The sequence below is a fragment of the Triturus cristatus genome, chromosome 8, assembly GCF_964204655.1.
Source record: "Triturus cristatus chromosome 8, aTriCri1.1, whole genome shotgun sequence".
Taxonomy (NCBI): Eukaryota; Metazoa; Chordata; class Amphibia; order Caudata; family Salamandridae; genus Triturus; species Triturus cristatus.
This window is the reverse complement of record NC_140591.1, coordinates 671369228-671390678: the sequence shown is the minus strand read 5'-3', so window position 1 is coordinate 671390678 and position 21451 is coordinate 671369228.

The following is a 21451-nucleotide window of genomic DNA, read 5'->3' as shown; positions in this document are numbered from 1 at the left end:
AAATGAATGCATTTCTCCTCGTTGCGCCTCCCTACATTCAGACGCATTTCCAGGTTTATTATTTCTCGTAAATCTAGAAATGTGTCAGTTCCATGGGTGTTGTGTGGGAACACCCACAGTTACACTCATGGAATGCCCATTTCACGCAAAGTGCTGTGCGTAAAGGGCCCGTATTTACAAGGACAGGATAAGCCACGTAGGATTGGTTTTCGTGTCCCTGTAAATATGGGCCAGAAAAATGCACCGCTGGTGCATCACAAAAAGTGACTTACCGGCAGAGCAAGGGGCTTGCAAATAAGCCCCATAGTATTTAGTGAAGAGATTGAACTCTGTTTTGTGTCCCACAATCTTCCCAATTGAGAGGATGAAGTGCAAGCTAAATTCACAAAGATTTGCTCAAGTGCATCTTCAAAATGCCCTAGGCTTAGCTATTTTTTAATGTTGAATAATGTATACTGGCTTACAGTGCAAATCTCAAACATACAAAAGAAAATAGATATGTTAAATTTAGACACCTATTTTAGACATATTTATCAAAGCAAATAGGTTCCCAAAACACAAGGGGCCTGATTCACAAAGGTAAAGTGATACGTTTGTATAGGTTTACTCTTTTTCGGTATTTGCGAACTATAATTTAATAGTAACTTTACGGCGGCTGCTACACCATAGTTGGATCGGAGAACTCTGCACATAAAAAGATAAGATAGGCCTTTTCATGCTGTCACTGGTAAAAAGAGAGGTAAGATGAAATACCTTAACTAGCTTATAGCCAAAAGATAAAAACATGGGTGGCAAATCATTCTTAGGAAACAGTTCTAACAATTGACCTTCTGCTGCAGTCCAACCATCTTGCACCAATAGCAAGGTTGATTTCAGGGGTATTGATTTAGGAGACACAAAAGATAACTCTAGTCTAATTATTTGCTTGAATTAGAATAGCACAAAAGATTTTTACATTTCTTTCCAGGTTGCTCCTTCAGTCTCAATATATTCAGGACATTCTTCATGCCACCATATAAGCTTCAACGAGGTCACTTGCAGAACCACATTGCAGTCTGCATATGCTTCAGAGAGAGGACAGAATACCCATCTTATTTTTGACAAAGGACTGCGTGCTGACATTATCTTTGAGTGCTTCCTTTTTGAGCCAATTAGTGGTTTCCAGGACAACATGTTTCAATTTCAATGTTTCTCTATTATACCAACTCCATTCATAGTTACTAAAGGACAGAGGTATCACAGGGCAGGTCCAAGTCATTATGTGCCAGCTAAACACCGACTGGTTGTGACCAGCTCAGAATTTTTAAGTTAAACTAATAATCAGCCACATCATTTAACCTCCTGCCTTAACAATATTAACTGGACAGAAGGCATTTTGTGACCTACTGCAAATGCCTCTGAACCCAGGTGAGGAGGTACACAAAGGAGATCAGAATGTATTGCAGCGTTCTCATTCCTTCAATGTGAATATTTTTAAGTTGCCCACCTTTTGAAAAGATTTAAGAGTCATCTTCATTAGAATAACTTTATTTGGTTTAACTAGACCATAAAAGTACCCAATAACAATACATACATATTCAATACAACCAGAATACACTCATATAAATAAGATAAAATCAGTAAAAAAAGCCAGATAACAGAAAAATATATTTTTTTTAAAACCTTCTTATAAGGTATCTGCTTATCATTCCTAGACTATGCATTATAAAAACAGGGTAATCATATTGTGTAAAAAATTATCACATCAAAATAAGGATGCATTACAGTTGGGACCAACTAACTCTCCATTTGTTGACTATAAATATATTGTGCAGATGCAGCAAATATTTAAACATTCTGGGCAATTAAAAAAAACAAGTCACTTAAATGCATTATGTACAGTCAGGTACCCCACCATGACACAGGACAGTTAGTTGTATGAAGCTGGCTCTCTACATAGTGTACTAAAAAGAAGTACATTGTGCAGACAGTCCAGTGGGTCCCCCATTGGTTTGCAGAGGCTGAAATAAATAATAGTAACACTCTCTTTTGTGGTAGTGTGGGCGAGCAGTTAGACATATCAGAAGGTAGTGCTAAGCAGTTTTTGTACTCCGAGAGGCAATAAATGAGACATACACTCAAATAATATATCCGAGACTAATTTAGAAAATTGACACTTATTTTTATATATATTTCAAAATCAAGAACTACGTTTCAAGGTAAGTACAGTTTTCAATGAAAATATTCACAGGTAAGTAAACAGTTCAAACCTGTGCGCTTTTACACACAATGCAATCCTATGGGAGGAAAAGTCAAGATGCATAAAGGTAGGTACAGCCGGTTTCAGGGGTTCACCTTCTGGGCTCAGAGAAGTAGTGGGCCAAGATTCAAAGTACTACCAGCAGCTTATCAGGAACCAACCGTATTCTACTGGGAGCAGGGAGATAGTGAGGCTGGTAGCTCGCATGCTAGAGAGAAGGGGGGACACCTGAAAAGAGGCTGCACAGGGGGACTTGTGGGTAAGTCAGAGGGCTCCCAAACAGGGGCTGAGATTGCAAGGGGTCTTGGAGCATGGGGACACAAGGCTTGTAGGGGCCGGGGGGCTTGGGGGCAAAGTGGTTTGGTCGGCTGGGCTGGGTGCACAAAGATGCACCTTGTGGTAAGGGACAAATAGTTGGTAAGTGAAAAATCAAACAGCTGGGACACTCTCGAAGTAGGTCTTAGTGATACTGACATACCTCGACAGCTGTTTGGTCCTGTTGCAGTAAGGATTCAGACTGGACGCTCACGGTCTGAGTTTGGTACAGGGTGCCTGGTACCCCAGGGGTTGGTACTGCATGGCTCCGGTTGGTCCTGGTGTCTTCACACTCAGTGGGGAGACGGATCTGACCTTCCACAGCATGAGTACCTTCTCCTGGTCGTCGGCAGCATTGGTGGAGCCAGGAAGCTGCAAGGTGGTGGACCAGGCTCCGCTTGTTGGTGCCTGTGGACTGCAGGTGAGTAGCCCCTCTACTCCAAATGAGACTTTAAGTGTTTGTTGAAGTGCAGGCAGGCTACCCAAGGCGTTGGAAGCTCCCCAGCTCACAGGACGAGTCACTCTGTTTCGATGATTGGGAGAGGGCTGAGGACAACAGGGTTTTGCACCAAAGTTCTGCTGCAGTTCTCTACAGTGACTCTTCTTCATCTTTCTTCTGTTGATACGTCAAATCTGAGTTCTTAGGGTTCAGGGGTGCCACCTAAATAGTCAATTTTGGGGCATTATGGGGAGCCACAGGTAATAGCTAATGGGTGACCTACCTTTAGGGTGTCTACACCCTTCATATGACCACTTACTGTGGGAATTGGGCATTGGCCTGACCCTATAATTCTAATTCTGTCCAAAACAATATGGAGGAATCTGAAAAGTGGGGTCCACATCAGTTGAGTCACCCTAGGGGGTGGTGCTGGCTGAGTGCAGGCACGCCTCCTAATCTTACACATTTTTGCACCTGTCTTGCCACCAAAAGGCAGGGTCAGGACAGGGGGTGGCAACTCCACTATCTGGAGAGGCCTGGGGTCGCACAACAAAGGTGGCAAGCTGTTGAAACGTCCTGCCCTGGAATGTCCATCATAATCCTTGGAGAAGGTGTGAACACCTCAGCCCAGAGCAGGCTTTGTTCCTGTTGTCCGAGAGAGAAGGCCCTCACCTCAGGAGGTCAAAAACCTGTCCCTGGTGGCTGGCTGGTCAAGACCACTAGTAGCCGGTAGGTTTTCAGGGGGCAAATCTACGGTGCCTTCTATGTGCATTTATTAATTAATCCAGTGCTGGCATCAGTGTGGGTTTATTAACATGAGGTGTTTGGTACCCAACACCTTGAGGTAGAGTGAAGCCATCATGCAGGTGGGACACTCGTAATGACGAGTGTCCAGCTCATGTGCATGTTATGGCTTCCCTGTGCACTGGTAACATCTAAGGGTGAACTTAGATATCACTGGGACATATCCATATCTACCCTCACAGATATGCCCTCACATGGGAATAGTGCACCCTGTCTTAGAGCTGTAAGGACTGCTGTAGGGGGGACTTATATATACCACATGTAGTGCTGGAAGGCATGGTACACAGAAATGTGTGCCATGTCGACCTTTCAGTCTTCCGTGCACCAAGACACCCAGGCTGCAATGGCAGTTTGTATGAACTTGGTGGGGTGTCCCTTAAGCTGGGACAATTCAAGCTGCAGCCCTTAGGGGCCTTCTTTAGGTCCAATGCTCTAGGTACAAGTGGTACCATTTATTCGGGGCTTGCATGGATCCTAAAGCGCTGCCAATTGTGGAACAATTTTATAGTTTAGGGAAAGAACAATGTTGCTGGGGACTTGGTTAGCAAGTCAAAATTGCACAAGATACCAGGCAAAAGGTTGGGGATAACTATGCCAAAAGAGGCACTTTTCTACAGTAGTCATACAAATCTCATAACAACGCTAAAGTGCATAATAAATGACAAATCAGGGTTTCCCAAAACCTGTATCAGCTTAATAGTAAGGCCAGGAAGAGGGCAACAACATAGGTTCTGTGAACATCTGGGAGCAAATGAAGATGCAAAAGAACCAGCTTAACTTGGACAAAATTCAGAGATTTCAACAGTGGTAATAAGATTGCCCTTAGTGGGGTATTGTTAGACCTGGCACCTTGGCGTGGGTCTCCCTTTCATTTTCTGCTGTTGCCTCATGGTTTTTTGCTGGTGTTAGATGCTTTGGGCACTGTGCCACTGCCACCAGTGCCACAGTGCTAGTTCTCCCTGTTGCAATTTGATGTATGGATTAGTGATTCCATGATTGACTGGTTTGGTTTATCTGTACAGTGCATCAGGAGTGCCCAGGGCTGGTAATACAAATGCTGCTAGTGGGCTTGCAGCACTGGTTGTGCCACCCACAGAAGCAGCCTGTTAAAGTGTGTCTAAGGCTTGCCATTGCAGAGCCTGTGGGCAGTCTGGTACTGCCATGCCGACTCGGTAAGTGCACCCACTTGCTAGTCCCTAAACCTTCCCTTTTCTTCATATCAGACACCCCTATGGTAGGCCCAAGGGCAGGGTGCATTGTAAGTATAAGGTAGGACATGCCCTGGTGTGTGTGGCATGTCCTAATAGTGAATTACAGCCATTTTCATTTTTCACTATTGTAAGGCTAGCTGTTCCCCATAGGCAGTTTGATTATTACAGCTTATAATCCTAACTGACTCAGGGAACATGGCAGAAATTCGAGTTTAGTATGCCCGAACTCAGAATGATAAAATACATCCTTTAGTGAAGTTGGTTTTAACATTCTGTGTTTGAAAATACCACTTTTAGAAAGTAGGTATTTTCTTGTCTAACCATTCAAACCTGCCTCTGCTAAGTTGTGTATTCCTTGTCTGGAGTTTGAGTGACAGGGGCGGGGGAATTCCAGGAGACAGGGTGAGTCAGCACAGGGCAGAATAGAGAGATCTGCATCTAGATGGGTGGGAGGAGTTGCACCTGGGACCTGAATAGGGCTGTGCCTTCCCTCCACAATGCTGGCTCCACCTCCTGTGGTGCGTCTGATGTCTCTGCCCTGCACTCTGAAAGGAAAGAAGGAGTCTTGTCAACAAAGTGCTAAAGGACTGACCATAACTGGTTTGGACTAGGCAAAGGCCTCTCCGCCTTCAGAGAACAAAGAGAAACTGGGTATAAATATTGGGACCAAAACCCAAGAACTTTAGATCACTTTGGGAAACAACAAGAATCCTTTGCTGAGGAGAAGAACCAGAGAGACTGAGGAGAGACTATCCCTAAGCTTGAGGGATTCGCCCGCAGTGGTTGCCTGACTGCCAAAGAGAGGAGAAAAGAACTTTGTGTACTTTATTCAAGTTGTGAAGGACTTGAGAAAAGAGCTTGCCTCCTGCTGAAGTCTCAGGGACAACAGATTTCACCCACCAGGTCCCCAAGAGTTCTTTGGAAGTGCCTTCTTTTTTGCGAGGCTTTCTGAGGGACTGCCCGTTGCTGAGGCAGCCATGCGCATTACAAATTCATAATACATAAATAAATAAATATCTGCGTGTCTCAAGGAGCTGGAAGCGCGACTCACGAGCAATAAGCGTGTCGCCACACTGCCGCTGTGGCTTCACAACGAGAAAGCGCCTCGCATCGCCGGAGAAGAGGATCGACGTCACATCAGACGCCGCCGCATCACCGGGAAGCATGTCACAGGGCCTGTCGCGGCCCAGAAGAACCGCTGAGTCATCGCAGGGACCCAGAAGCGCCTCGCATTGCCGGAGAAGAGGATTGACGTCGCAGCAGACGCCGCCGCTTCACTGGGAAGCGGCGGCGCAGGGCCTGTCGCGGCTCGCATCGTTGCTGGAGCGTCCCGCACCATTGAAGAAGAGGATCGACGTCGCAGCAGACGCCGCCGCATCACCGAGAAACGTGTCGCAGGGCCTGTCGCGATTCGCATCGTGTCGCATCAAGAAAATACGCCATCTTTGTTTCTTTGCACCGGATCTGCATCGCATCATGGTGTTGAATGCCGCATTGCCACAGAAGCGCAGTAAGAAACCGACGCATCACCTCCCCTCGCAGAGAATGTCAAACAGCTGAAGCACTTTTGCAGGTGATTCAAAGTTGCAATGACCGGTCTCTCCAAGAACGAGGAGTACCAGAAGGCGCTGAGGGCCTGGGTCGCAGCAAGAAGTACCCCTGAGGATGAGGAAGGGTTGAGAATGCAGAGGATCAGCTGGGTGGGCCATTGGGTCCAGGGGGGAGGAGAGCAACTTCACCAATAGGTAGCAGTGTTTCTGCCAAAGGCCTGTCTCCAGAGGAGTTGGAGCACAGGGAGAGGTGTAGGGTGCATGAGATAGAGCTGACCAAGCTCAAGTTAAGTGGGCAGTTAGAATTGGAGTTGCAAACTAGGAAATTGGCCTTGGAAGAAAAGAGGATGCAGTTTGAGCATGACAAGAGTTTGAGGGAGATGGAATTGAAAGCCAGGAGCTTAGAGAGCAGGTGGCAAGTGTAGCCCTGGGGGAATAGAGGGGTGTCCAAGGTGGGTGGGGGCCAGCAGAGATGTCCCTTGTCTCTTTAGGAGACTGTGAGGTAGTCCACAGGACCCAACTGCCTGATAACACTAAGAAGTACAGGCAGTGGGTGACCATCAATGGCCATAGAGTGGAGGCACTTAGAGATACAGGAGCCAGTGTGACAGCTGTCAAGTGTCACCTGGTATCTCAAGAGCAGGTTGTCCCCTTTGCATTCTATCCAGTTGCTGCTGCTGACAACACAGAGAGCCACGGCCAGGTGGCTCAGGTTCCCTTTGAGTGGGAGGGGGGTCTCTGGTACTCTTCAGGTAGGTGTGAGGCCCACCATGCCTGTTTACTGTTTGTTAGGGAACGATTTCGAGAGCTCACCTTGGAAGGAGGTGGAGCGGAGTGCTCATTTGGAGATGTTGGGTCTGCCTGACTGGGCGTGTGTCACCACACGGTCCATGGCAGCCAGTAGGGGTTCTCAAGAGGACCTGGAGCCTGAGAGGGAGGCCCAGGTGCCTGCCTTAAAGATAAGAGGCGGGGGCACGGGAGACCGGCCCCCGAATTTCCCATGGTCCAGGAGGAGGTAGACCCTGAGGGGGATGTCCTGGAGCCTACAGGAGAACAGGTAGCTTAACTGGGGGACTTGCCTGAGCTGACCAATTGGCAGCAAGAAAGAGGACCCTCCAGGGAGGAGTTCTGTGAGGAGCAGAACAAGTGCCCTTCTCTTGTTTGTTTGCGGCAGCAGGCTGCAAACCAGGCAGCATTTGATCAGTCTGGATCACATTGGATCTACTGGGAGAATGGTGTCCTGTATAGTGAGCCTAAGGTTGCTGAGCCTGGGTCAGCCCGTGTGCTGGTGGTACCCCAGCACTTCGGAGCCTTCCTACTAGGGCTGGCTCATGATGTGCCATTGGCAGGACATTTGGGGCAGGAAAAGACCTTTGAGAGGCTTGTCACCCACTTTTATTGGCCCCAAATATGCAAGAGTTTAGACACTCATTGCAGGACATGTCAGACTTGCCAGGCAAGTGGAAAGAGTGGGAGGAAGCAAAATGCTCCTCTCCAGCCATTCCCTGTGGTCAGCACCCCCTTTGAACAGGTGGGTATTGACATTGTGGGGCCAATGGACCCTGAGACAACCATGGGCAACAGGTTCATCCTGGTCTTGGTGGACCTTGCCACCCGGTACCCGGAAGCCATACCTCTGAGACAGTGACGGCCCCCGTGATGGAACGGGCACTGAGGGGAATTTTCTCACGAGTAGGATTCCCTAGAGAGGTGGTGTCTGACTGAGGTACCAACTTCATTTCTAAGTATATGAAGTCCCTGTGGCAGGAGTGTGGGGTAACCTACAAGTTCACCACTCCTTACCTCCCCCAAGGATATGGGTTGGTTGAAAGGTGCAACCGAACCCTAAAAGGCATGATTATGGGTCTTGAGGAACCTATGAGGCTTAAGTGGGACGTCCTCTTACCATGCCTGCTCTTTGCTTACCGTGAGGTGCCACAGAAATCTCTAGGGTTCAGTCCCTTTGAGCTTCTCTATGGCCACCCCATGAGAGGACCTCTGAGTCTGGTCAAGGAAGGCTGGGAGCAATCTCCCAGGAAACCTCCCCAGGATGCATACAGCTACATGCTGGCCTTCAGGAACCAGACTAGGCGTTTCAGGCAACTCGCTGAGGTGAATCTGGAAGCCAGCCGGGAGGAGATGAAGCGGTGATACGATCAGAATGCCACTCTGGTGGAGCTTCAGCCTGGTCAGAAAGTGTGGGTCATGGCCCCGTGGTGCCTTGTGCGCTCCAGGATAAGTGGACCAGACCATTTGAGGTGGTGGAGCGCAAGAGTCCAGTTACCTACTTGGTGGACTTGCGGTCTCCCAGGAATCCCTTGCGGGTCCTGTATGTCAACCGCCTGAAGCCCCACTTGGAGAGGTCTGAAGTGGGCATGCTCTTAGCGACAGATGCTGGAACGTAGGAGGAGTCTGAGCCTCTTCCTGACCTCCTGTCGGCGACAGAGCAAGAGGGGTCAGTGGATGGTGTAAACCTCTCTTCCACCCTGACCCCTGAGCAACAGACTGACTGCCGCCAGTTGCTGGGACAGTTTTCTGATCTGTTCTCCCTGGTGCCCAGTGTCACTGATTGGTGCATCCATGATGTGGACACTGGAGATAGTACTCCTGTGAAGCACAAAACTTTCAGGGTGACTGACAGGGTGAGAGCTTGCATTAAGAAGGAGGTCTCCAAAATGCTTGCGTTAGGGGTGATTGAGTCCTCTAACAGTCCTTGGGCCAGCCCAGTGGTCTTGGTCCCAAAGGCTGCTGCACCGGGTGCCACACCAGAACTCCGGTTCTGTGTGGACTACCGAGGGCTCAATTCAGTCACGAGGACTGACGCGCACCCCATCCCCAGAGCTGATGAGCTCATAGATTGATTGGGGCCTGACGGTACCTCAGCACATTTTACTTAACATCTGGGTACTGGCAGATTGCCTTGACTGATGGGGCAAGAGAGAAGTCAGCATCCTCCACACCAGTTGGGCACTACCAGTTCCGGGTGATGCCCTTTGGGATGAAGAATGCCCCTGCCACCTTTCAGAGGTTGGTCAACCAGGTGTTGGCTGGACTGGAAGAGTTCAGTGCCTAGATGACATTGCAGTGTTCAGCGCCAGTTGGGAAGAACATCTGCGTCACCTCTGGGAAGTGTTGATGGCGCTGCAGAAGGCAAGCACGTGCCAGATCGGGCAGGGTTCCGTTGTCTACTTGGGACACCAGGTTGGGAGTGGCCAGGTGGCGCCCCTACAGCCCAAGAATTAAACCATCCTGGCTTGGGAACCCCCCAAAACCCATACAGAGGTGAGAGCCTTTTTAGGACTCACTGGGTATTACAGGAGGTTTGTCAAGGTGTATGGCAGCATTGGTGCACCCTTGAAAGTGCTGACTTCCAGGAAGCAGCCCAAGAAAGTGATTTGAAATGACACCTGTCAGAAGGCTTTTGAGGCCCTGAAAACTGCTATGTGCACCCGTGCTCCTGGCACCCAACTTCTCCTGAGAGTTTATCGTTCAGACAGATGCTTCAGAGCATGGTGTGGGGGCTGTTTTGTCACAGATGAATGAGGAGGGCCTAGATCAACCCATAGCCTTCATCAGTAGGAGGTTACTTCCACGGGAACATAGGTGGAGTGCTATTGAACGTGAGGCATTTGCTGTGGTCTGGGCACTGAAAAAGTTGAGACCATACCTGTTTGGGACTCACTTCCGGGTTCGGACAGACCACAGGCCCCTCAGATGGTTGATGCAGATGAGGGGCGAGAATCCAAAGCTGTTGAGGTGGTCCATTTCCCTACAGGGGATGGATTTCACAGTGGAACATCGCCCTGGTACAGAGCACGCCAATGATGATGGTCTGTCCAGATTTTTCCGCCTTAGTGATGAGAACTCCCAGGAGGTAGGGTAGTTCTCCCCACATTTCAGCTGGAGGAGACACGTGTTAGACCTGGCAACTTGGTGTGGGTCTCCCTTCCAGTTTTTTGCAGTTGCTCATGTATTTTTGCTGGTGTTAGATGCTTTGGACACTGTGCCACTGCTATCCACTGCCACAGTGCAAGTGCTCCCTGTTGTAAACTGATGTATGGATTAGTGATTTCATGATTAGCTGGTTTGGTTTATCTGTCAGACCCTAGTACCGTGCACCAGGAGTACCCAGGGCTGGTAATCCAAATGCTGCTAGTGGGCTTGCAGCACTGGTTGTGCCACCCACAGAAGCAGCCTGTTAAAGTGTGTCTAAGGCTTGCCATTGCAGAGGCTGTGGGCAGTCTGGTACTGCCATGCTGACTGGGTAAGTGTACCCACCTGCCAGTCCCTAAACCTTCCCTTTTCTTCATATCAGACACCCCTATGGTAGGCCCAAGGGCGGGGTGCATTGTAAGTATAAGGTAGGACATGCCTTGGTGAGTGTGGCATGTCCTAATAGTGAATTACAGCCATTTTAGTTTTTCACAATTTCAAGGCTAACTGTTCCCCATAGGCCAGAATGGGCAGTTTGATTATTACAGCTTATAATCCTAACTGACTCAGGGAACATGGTAGAAATTCGAGTTTAGTATGCCCGAACTCAGAATGATAAAATACATCTTTTAGTGAAGTTGGTTTTAACATTCTGTGTTTGAAAATACCACTTTTAGAAAGTAGGTATTTTCTTGTCTAATCATCCAAACCTGCCTCTGCTAGGTTGTGTATTCCTTGTCTGGAGGTTGAGTGACAGGGGCTGGGGAATTCCAGGAGACAGGGTGAGTCAGCACAGGACTGAATAGAGAGATCTGTATCTAGATGGGTGGGAGGAGTTGCACCTGGGACCTGAATAGGGCTGTGCCTTCCCTCTACAATGCTGGCTCCACCTCCTGTGGTGCGTCTGATGTCTCTGCCCTGCACTCTGAAAGGAAAGAAGGAGTCTTGTCAACAAAGTGCTCCAGGACTGACCAGAACTGGTTTGGACTAAGCAAAGACCTCTCAGCCTTCATAGAACAAAGAGAAACTGGGTAGAAATATTGGGACCCAAACCCAAGAACTTTAGATCACTTTGGAAAACAAGAAGAAACCTTTGCTGAGGAGAGACTATCCCTAAGCTTGGGGGATTGGCCTGCAGTGGTTGCCTGACTGCCAAAGAGAGCAGAAAAGAACTTTGTGTACTTTATTCAACGTGTGAAGGATCTCCAAGGGCTTGAGAAAAGAGCTTGCCTCCTGCTGAAGTCTCAGGGACAACAGATTTCACCCACCAGCTCCCTAAGAGTTCTTTGGAAGTGCCTGCTGTTTTGCGAGGCTTTCTGAGGGACTGCGTGTCGCAAGGAGCTGGAAGCGTGACTCACGAGCAAGTAGCGTGTCGCCGCACTGCCGCTTTCGCTTCACAGCAAAAGAGCGCCTCGCATCGCCGGAAAAAAGGATCGACGTCGCAGCAGATGCCACTGCATCACTGGGAAGCGTGTCGCAGGGCCTGTGGCAGCTTGCATCGTTGCGAGAGTGTCCATCGGAGAAGAGGATCGACGTCACAGCAGATGCCACCGCATCACCAAGAAGCGTGTAACAGGGCCTGTCGCGGTCCGCATCGTGTCGCATCAAGAAAAGACGCCATCCTTGCTTCTTTGCACCGGATCTGCATCGCATCACGGCGTTGCGTGCCGCATCACCACGGAGGCGCAGTAAGAAACCGACGCATCACCTCCCCTCGCAAAAAAGAACCAACGCATCCCCTACGCAGCAGTAGGGACCCGACGCATCAACGTTCTTGCGTGTATAGAACCGACGCATCACCTTCCCTGCACCACTTTCGTTCTATTGCGTTACGCATCTTAAGGTACATTGAACTAAGCTAATTCTACCATTTTAAGTACAGTATTGTGTATTTTTGTCATTTGTGGTCTTGTGATAAGGCTATATAAAGAATACTTATTTTTGATATAAAACTTGTGTGGTGTCCATCTGTAGTGTTGTCACTGAGTTACTGTATGTGTTCACAAATGCTTTACACACTGCCTCTGAGATAAGCCTGTCTGCTCGTGCCAAGCTACTAAGGGGGTGAGCAGGGGTTATTTTAGGAGTGTACCCCCTTACCCTGACTAGACGCAAGGGCCCCTACTTGGGCAAAGGTACCTACCTCTGCCAACTAGAGACCCCCAAATCTAACAGGTATCATAATAGCCCCAGAAAAAAATGAAATTCACAAGATCATGAGCTGAAAAGGTATTACAAGTCCAAGGGTTAACTTCACATTCGAAACACTAGGCTTAAGAAAAGCAAGCAAGAGAGGAAATTGGTTGAACATAAATCATGTGAGGATAAACCGATGGTGACTACTGGTTATGTTAATCAGATAAGGTTCAACAACTGTGCAGATCATCAAGATGAGGATTACACGAGTTCTGCGTCCTCTCTCTCTGCTTTCCTCCATGATAGAAAATTATTCCATTCAAGAGAATAACTGCCTACAAAATATTAAATGGTGAGTCAAACAGGGCTGGTCTGCCCGACTTAACAAAGGTATCCCTCATTCGATTGACCTCCACCCTTGAAGCTGCACACAGTCTATACATTTCTCCCTGCTTAGATGATTCTCTGTTCGCACCCAAATATTAAGCCACCTAACCAGGGGATGCAAGGCAATAAGGTCCAACAGATAAGACCGTCCCAACTCCTCATGAACTACAAAAGCAGGAGTAGAGGCCAGGACTTCCTGAAGACGTCTGCATAATCCATTTTCCTGCACCTAAAGCTCCATTTGATCTATGTAATCCCACGCATCACTGCCATATGTGGGTACCGAAACTGAATTGGCCTGATAGATCTTAATCAGTGTGCCCCGTGGTTCAATGCCAATTCTTGAAGAGAAGCAAAATACTGCCCCTATAGACTGGGACAGGGCTAATCTCTAAGATCTTTTCAGTGGAGACCAGGTGGATTGCTCATTAAAGACCACACCTAAGTATTTAAAAGTCTGAAAACTAGACACCTTGTGGCCCTGGACATGAAAGGATCTTCACTTGGTCCCCCTAAGTCCCAAAAATATTACCTGCAACTTACCATAATGTCTGGAGAAACAAGGCAGTTCTCGCCACCAAAGCAGTACAACAGTATAACAATGAGGGAATCCAGCAGGAACCTGCCCATGGAAAGTCAACATGTTTATCTAGCATCCTAGCACCCAGACAGTTCACATACAGAGTGAACAATAAAGGGGCCATAGTACATCCCTGCCTTATTTCACTCTTCAGACAGAAGGGCTAGTACAGGACCAGCCCGTGTTATATAGGACAATTGCCTTCATATCCCTTTGCAGCTCACTACAGAAATAGATGGTATCTGTGTCCAATCCCATATCCAACAAGATCTGACACAATTTGGATTCACTCTGTCAAAGACAGAGGATTGATCCATAAATGAGATTTACATAGACCTCTGTTTGCCACAGTATACTTGTTATTTAACAAGAAAAGATTTAGGCCTTGATCACATGTACCTAGAGCTAGACAAAATCCAAATGGCAGATCTGAAAGAATATAACCATTCTCTGCCCCTGAAATATCCCTCTCCAAGATAAACCTGCCCATCACCTTGATTATAGAGTGTCTCAAAGAGATAGGCCTGTAGCAGCTCAGAAGATCTCTATAGCCCTTTTCTTATATGGGGATGATGATGGACTGAGACCACGAATGCAGTAGTCCTATACGTAATGGCAGATTAAACTTGTGGGTTAAGATTGGGTCCCAAAGACTAGGTGACAACTTGAACAGATCAGCAGGGATCCCATAGGGACCAGACGCCTTGTGACCTAGCCTTTGCCCAATAGCTAACTGTTAGAACTGGGGTCACCAATTCCGATGTGGTAGCTTTGCGGGAGGTAGGAAGGCACCCGAAGGCAATGTGTAAACAGTTGTGCAGCACTCACCCACATGGACTCACTAATGCGCACACAATGAAGGACACCACACCAAGCTGTTTGGTAAAAACAAGATGCTTTTATCTAAGGTAAGACATGGCACATAAATTCATTTCAGGATTAATGAAGGTAATTTAAGGATAGCAATCAATTCATTCAAGTAGCTAAAACAGAGAATTGCAGGGCAACAATCAATTCATCTCAGTAAATAAAGCAGTGCCTTTCAGGGTAACAGTCAGTGAATTCAAGCCAATAGGTCAGCAAATCTCAGGGTAACAATTAACTCATTCAGGTAAGTAGAGCAGAAAGGTTTGTAGTGTGCGTTGGCCACTCCCTATTTACAACACTAAGTTAGCATAACCGAGACAACTGTTAGGAAAGCCAGCTTGCCGTTTCTGCTGCTTTGCACGCGACACTGTTGTTATATGTTATTCATTTTAGAAATGCTTACTCGACTTTGCAATACAGGATAACAGTTTATTGTTTAACATTCTTAACAGTGTGCTGCGACCTTCGTCTGTACATCATGTAAAGAACAAGTCTAGGACACTAGACGGTGCAGAGTGTTGTCTTCAGATTGATCGTACCACTTTTTAGACATATCATGCATGCAGCTGCCAATATCTGAAGGACAGGTGCCTTTAATATTACAAGACAGAGTTTTTTAGATTCATTCGAACAGAAGAGCTGATGCATGAGAGAGCCTAGCTGATCGTGTGATGTGATTCTACTAAGCTGATCTATACGGTATGGGGTTCCCCCTGTTAGCCTAAGAGACCTTCTATTAGTATAATAAACCTATTAGTTACTAGAGACAGGAGTGTGGCTGCTTACCACTGTCATTATTATTATGATTGCTCCTTTCATTGTGTGTGGTATTGTAACAATGCTGATGGTTCTGATCTTAACCATTTGTCTGCTAGTGTTAGCCAAAGTACTGCATCTTAGGACACGAGGTTTATAAAATAAACTCTTTAAACTTTACCGTGTCTGTATTATTCTGTTGTGGACTGCTAAATAAGTACAAACAGGTGTTTCGGATTCCCACCACTCCTGAGAAATATCTAAGTCGCATGTTCTGGGTTGTCTATACATTGGGACCGCCTAGCTAGATCTAGGCTAACGAATTGGACACTAAGCTAGCCGGATATGGGGTTCTTGGTTCTGAGGGGAGTTTCTGGTACACCACAATTCTCCGAGGTCCTGGTTTCCTGCGCATAGTTCTGTGCACACGCAGAATCCCTGCAACAGGCTCAGGGCAACTTGGAATTCATTGCGACACAAAACAGGCATAAATTCATTTAAGGGCATAGTACCAACAATCTCCTGGCAATAAGTAATGCCTTGTGGTGAACGGGACAGTCTCCTGCCCTATACAGCTCCAATAGGTTCACTGGTAGGCTCAAATGGGGCTTTCAGGGCCTGGTTGCAATTCCCTGAGGGGGGGCGATCACGGGGCTGCCCTCCCCCAGGGGGGTTACCTTAGTAGGCCTACGCTGCTTTCCTGGCCTGCGGGGGTTGCACAGGGGCCTCTGCTCTCCTCGGGGCCCCCGCGTCGGTGGTTTAGGTGGCTCCGGGCCTTCCGTGATTCCCCCTCAGCCCGGGAGCCAATGAAGTTGCGGTGTTTCGGGGGCCGGGCAGTAGAAGCCAATAGGGTGGTGACTCCCAGAGAGCGGCCACCGAAACCAGAGGGTCCGTGCCTGCCACTTGGTACAGCGGACGTCACACTCAGGGCCTAGCGCGGCCCTCTTCGTTGCCGCGGCAGCGCCCTCCCAGGCTTTGGGAGCTACAGCGGCGGCTCTCAGGCATGGCAGCGCTGGGGACGGTAGGCGACGGGGCCAAGGCGGCGAATCCCAGGCCCACGGCGCTCCCAGCGGCAGCGCCCAACCATGGCACCCACGTCAGCGGTGCAGGCGGCGGCCAGGCTGCAGCGGGGTTCCTCGTCCGATGGGTGCTTCCAGAGCCCAGCGCCAGGATGCAGGTACCGGGCCGCGGTGGTGATGTGGGGCAGACAGCGCTCAGCGTTCTCAGCGCTGGGAGGTCACAGCACGTGAAGAGCCCAGCAGTAGGTCCGCTAAATCCTGGGCCGCTGCGGTGATTTGGGAGCTGGCAGCGCTTAGGAGTCACCACGGGCAGGCAGGGGGAGGCACAGCAACAATTCAGGGGTGTCATGAAGCCATAGCGCTGAGAGGTTACACAGCGCTTGCGAATCTAAACATGCTGGGGCACAGCAGTTCCAATCATGTACTAGTGTCAGCCTGAAGGAAGGCCTCCATGAGATCGACCCAGGCTTTCTCCTTGAGTGCTCTTTTCCTCCGATCAAGTGCCCTCTTATACTCAATACATTTGTTAGCTATTAGACATCAGTTTTTGGGCTGAGCTTTGCGGGCAGTGTGAGAAGTTTGCCTAGTATATGCTGGTCACTAGTTAAAGTGGCCACCTTGCACCAGTACAATTCGACTCTTGTGGTAGATAGGTTTAAGACAACCTAGTAAGTAAGAGAGACACATGCAGTATGAGAACACAGCCGCGGATCCCAAAAGACTTCAATCGAGCAAGTCGCGGTTGGAATTTTAAAGTTTTAGGATACTTCGGGAGAGTCTACAAGCAAGTCACTTACAGGGTAAGTAGTTCTAGAGCCAACACACACAGAAGCACCATAGTGCAGGAGTTACCTCACCCAGGGAAGCCGGGTGCATAGGTGTCTTTTGGTGTCGGGTCGCGGCGTCATTTTCAATGGGAGCCAAAGAAGACTTGCTGCTTGTGAAGACAGAAGAAGTGTCCGGTGGAATCCAAGGCTGGATTCAGAAGAAAGAAGGCCTGAAAGCAGAGGAGACAGTGTTCAAAGTCACTTGACAGTGACCCGGGGCCAGGAAGCTGGATGCCCACAGTAGTCGGGTGATTTCAGGTGATCACTGGTGTCTTGACTCTTCAGCCACGAGATCCAGAAGGCGTCGATGATAACCAGGAGCTGGATTCGGTGTGTCCCACAAAGTCTGCAGCTTACTGAGGTGTTGACAACTGGATTGGAGCCAACAAGCCTTGGCAACAGCAAGTCTTGTGGAAAGTGAAGAAAGTCAGCGGTGCAGACCAGCAAGATCTGAGGGACTCCCCCAGCAATGGTAAGTCAGGGCCGGCCTGGAGCAACCAAGGGAGCCCTTTGGTTCTGTAGAAAAGTCTTCTGGGTACCCACAAGCCGGCCTGCAAGAGATCGCAAAGATGCCTTGGGAGGATTCACTCACCAGGAGCCCACGGTCACTCAGGACAAGGTAGGCCTCTGATCTTCGGAAGAAGTCCTGCTGTAGGCTTGGGCCACACGTGGTCTAAAGCACAAGTTCGCAGAATGTCGTGAAGGGGTTGCACTTGACAATAGTGCACGGTACCCGGGTATTGCTGTTCCTCATCACTCGTGGGGTCCACTTGCCTCAGCTTCACTGGGAAATCACGATGGCCTTGGAGAAGTCAGGAAATCTACTTCCAGGGCTACAGGGACTTCAGACTCTGGCGGGAGCGGGAAAGTTTGCAACCTTTGATACAACGTTTTGGTGCCTGCCAAGCAGGGGAGTCACTCCTTGACTCCAAGGGAGATTCTTCAGTCTTCCAAAGGTAGTGGAACATCGAAGGTCTAGGAATCTTCTTCAGAGCGTCGTCCAGGGATATCTAGTTGGCAATGGCAAGGGTTCCCTAACTTATACTACAAGGATGGGAGGGACTAGCTCTATGACCACTCCTATGGGAGGGTCAGGGGAGTGGGTGGCTACACCCACTTCCCTTTGTCCAGTTTCACGCCAAAGCAGGGGCTGGTAGCCCCTGAACCGGTTTGAGCTGGCATTTGCACAGAGGAGCCTACTGCTCCCCCAGTGCAGGACTTCAAAGCACTCTAGGAGTGCACCCACCCAGCCCCAATACACTAAATCCTGTCTGGGAGGTGACCACACCTCCCTGTGACAGGATGCCTATTGTTGGGCCTTCTCCACTGCGAGTTTCAGTCAGCAGCAGGAGGGCAGCCCAGTGTCTGTGACTGGTGGCATCCATTTTGTTATGCCAGGGCTCTTCAGGATTCTAACATGTTTCCACAGTGGGTACATGTCTATCCCTTTAGAAGGGTGGGATCATACTCCCACACCAGTTACTGGTGTGGGGGTATGATTTCAAAGCATTTGACACCAAACACGACATGTTTTGATGCAGCCAACCCAAAGTTAGCATTTACCGCTAGGTTATAATGCACTTAAGAGTATATGGTTTAACCGCATCCACAAATGGCTACAGAGAATAGACTCTGGGGGCTGCAGAGGGGCCCTGCTCAGGCAGAGGCACCCCCTCACATGGAAACCAAGCACCCTCCCCTCAGGATTGATAGGGCCTGCCTTAGGGGTGACTGATAGGTTTATATGTGTGTGTAAGGTGAGATATAGGGAACCTATACCTCATTGAGGAGTGCTAACGCCACCTCACCCAGGCTGCAGTAGCAGGCCTGTGGTGTCAGGTTTAGTCTGCTTCCCAGGGGTGGCATAATACATGCTTCAGCCCCTGGTAGGCCTATGAAGTACCAATGCCCTTGGTACCTAAGGTACCATATACTAGGGGCTCATAAGGTATCCAATCACTAGTGCATCTAATATGCACTCCAAAGTGTTTAGAGAGAACAGAGAGGCGGGAAGAGGATTAGCAGGGTCCCAGCCAGACTATAGCCAGAAACCAGTGTAAACATCAGAAAAAAAGTGGGGGCAACATAAGTGCAGATCCTACTCTCCTACAGGCAGACATTAATAATTTATGTGCATTTGAGCACTCTTTATTGAACCAGCGGGGAATACTACTCGCTACGAGTATATGGGGGAGTGAGTGGATGATCTGATGTGTAGCACCTAGTTTACAAAGAACAGCAAATAAAATACATTCCTTCAATATGCTTGCAATAACTGACAAGCTTTAAAAGATGGCTGGCACTTTAGCCAGTTTCACAGAAACCTATGTCATTCTAGATTGAAGAATGGTTATTTTACCAAAGCCACTATGCTCACTAAAAAGCTCATAACTAGGCCTGGGCGGAACCTCCAGAGTTTGACTCAGTGTAATTCCGTGGATTTAAAAAAACCTCAGGAAAATTATGAGGAATTCTGGGAATGGGCAGAAATAGGCATGTCCTGCTATTTGTTCTGTGATTTAGTGCCAGTAACTGGTTCCACGCTGAAAAATCAGCGCAAATGGCACCACAGGGCACGCCAGAGGGTGCAGCTTCTTGAATTGATTTTGCTGCCACTCGAGTACATTTTCGACTTGAGCGGCAGCTTTCTGACAGCGAATGGTCGCGACTGACTGCACTGGAGATATCTCATCAGGTGGCTTCATTGGGACAGAAACTCAAGCCTGGGTGATGCTAATTCTTACTCGTGCTCGCCAACTTACTGTTTTCAAACACGGTGGTTGGCAGAATGTGGCCGTAATTCTGCATTACAAGCGCAATGCAGAGTGGTCAAAATTCTGACAATTCTGGAGGCAAAGTGGAATATACCACTCACCCCTACTCATAGCCAGAGGCTATCACACAAAATCAGTGATCAAACAAATGTGCTTGGTAAAGAAAAACTGAAATATTCTAAGATGAAGTAGCCTCAATTATGATTTACACATTTGTATCTAAACATGGTAGCAACATAAAAGACCACCTGGTGGTTGCCTGTAACTTTAAACAAAACAATGCTTCTATTACAAATTGATCGAGAGGCCCATGATTGTTGATCAATACAAATGTGGAAATCACGCTACATGCAGCTTTAGATCAAATATCAATCTATTTGGTAATGATGGGAGAGTTTCCATGGTGATAATCTAGTGTTTGACAGTGTGGGAGTACAGCCATGGTTTGTTGAAGCTTTAACTGCACCAAATTTGTGATTGCCCCACTCTATTTATAGTTAGGGAATTGGGTGCCAGATATATGACCATTCCATTTTGCGAGTCGCAAATTGAGTGGTTTGTGACTCGCAATTTGCGACTCGCAAAATGGAATTTACAACAGTGTCTCAGACTCTGTTTGCAATTCCAAATGGGGTCGCAAACAACCTGCCTCATTAATATTCATGAGGAAGGTTGCAATTTACGACCCCATTGGGAATGGCCAGCACTCACAGGGATGATGGCCTGCTGGGGTCAGCTTACCACCATGTCCGTGACTGCTTTTTAAATAAAGCAGTTTTTTTTCCCTAAATGTAGCCCGTTTTCCTTAAGAAAATGGGATGCATTTAAAAAAGAAAAAAGAAATGTTTCTGTTTAATTTTTTAACAGCAGCTGCTCTTAAAAAATATTTTTGCTGCCAGTCCCAAAGCGAGTGGCTTACCAACCTGCTATTAGGGAGTGACACCCTTGGCACACCCCTTCCTAAAAGTGAGTGGCTAACCCTATTTTGCAAGTCAGTAATAGGTTACCGACTCGCAAAATAGGGTTTGTGCATTGCACAGACCTATTTTGCTGTCACAAACGGACCGATTTCCCACTTGTAACCGCAAAAACATCTGGGGCTTGGTATAGTTTTATCCTGATAGAGCTGCATCCTACAGGATAAGCCTTTGACATGCAGGCCTATTCCCTCCAGTACCTTCATATCCAAGTGATAGCCATCCTACACTATTTAGGATGGGAAAGCATCACCATGATCCACCATGATCGTGATGACGTGCATGGTGGATGTGCATTTGGGACACACACAATGGGCCCCACCGCCCTTGTTTTTTTATCTTAAGAAACAATCCCATTTTGAGAGTTTTCTTCTGACCCTGCCTCTGGACTCTAAATGATCTGATATGTTGTTAAACATTTGTCAAAATGTAATTCCACCAATGTATTGTATTGTATAAGCTTTATTTTGAGAGCTCGTGTCATAAAAGCTATAAAAACAACAGTTAGAACAATAAAAAGAGGTATAAAAAGATAAACAACTCATGCAACAGCTTGTTACAGTTAAATATGTACAAACAGTTCATCTTATGCGCGGCTGCAACAGAGGAGCAAAATGTAATTCGACAAATCAATGGA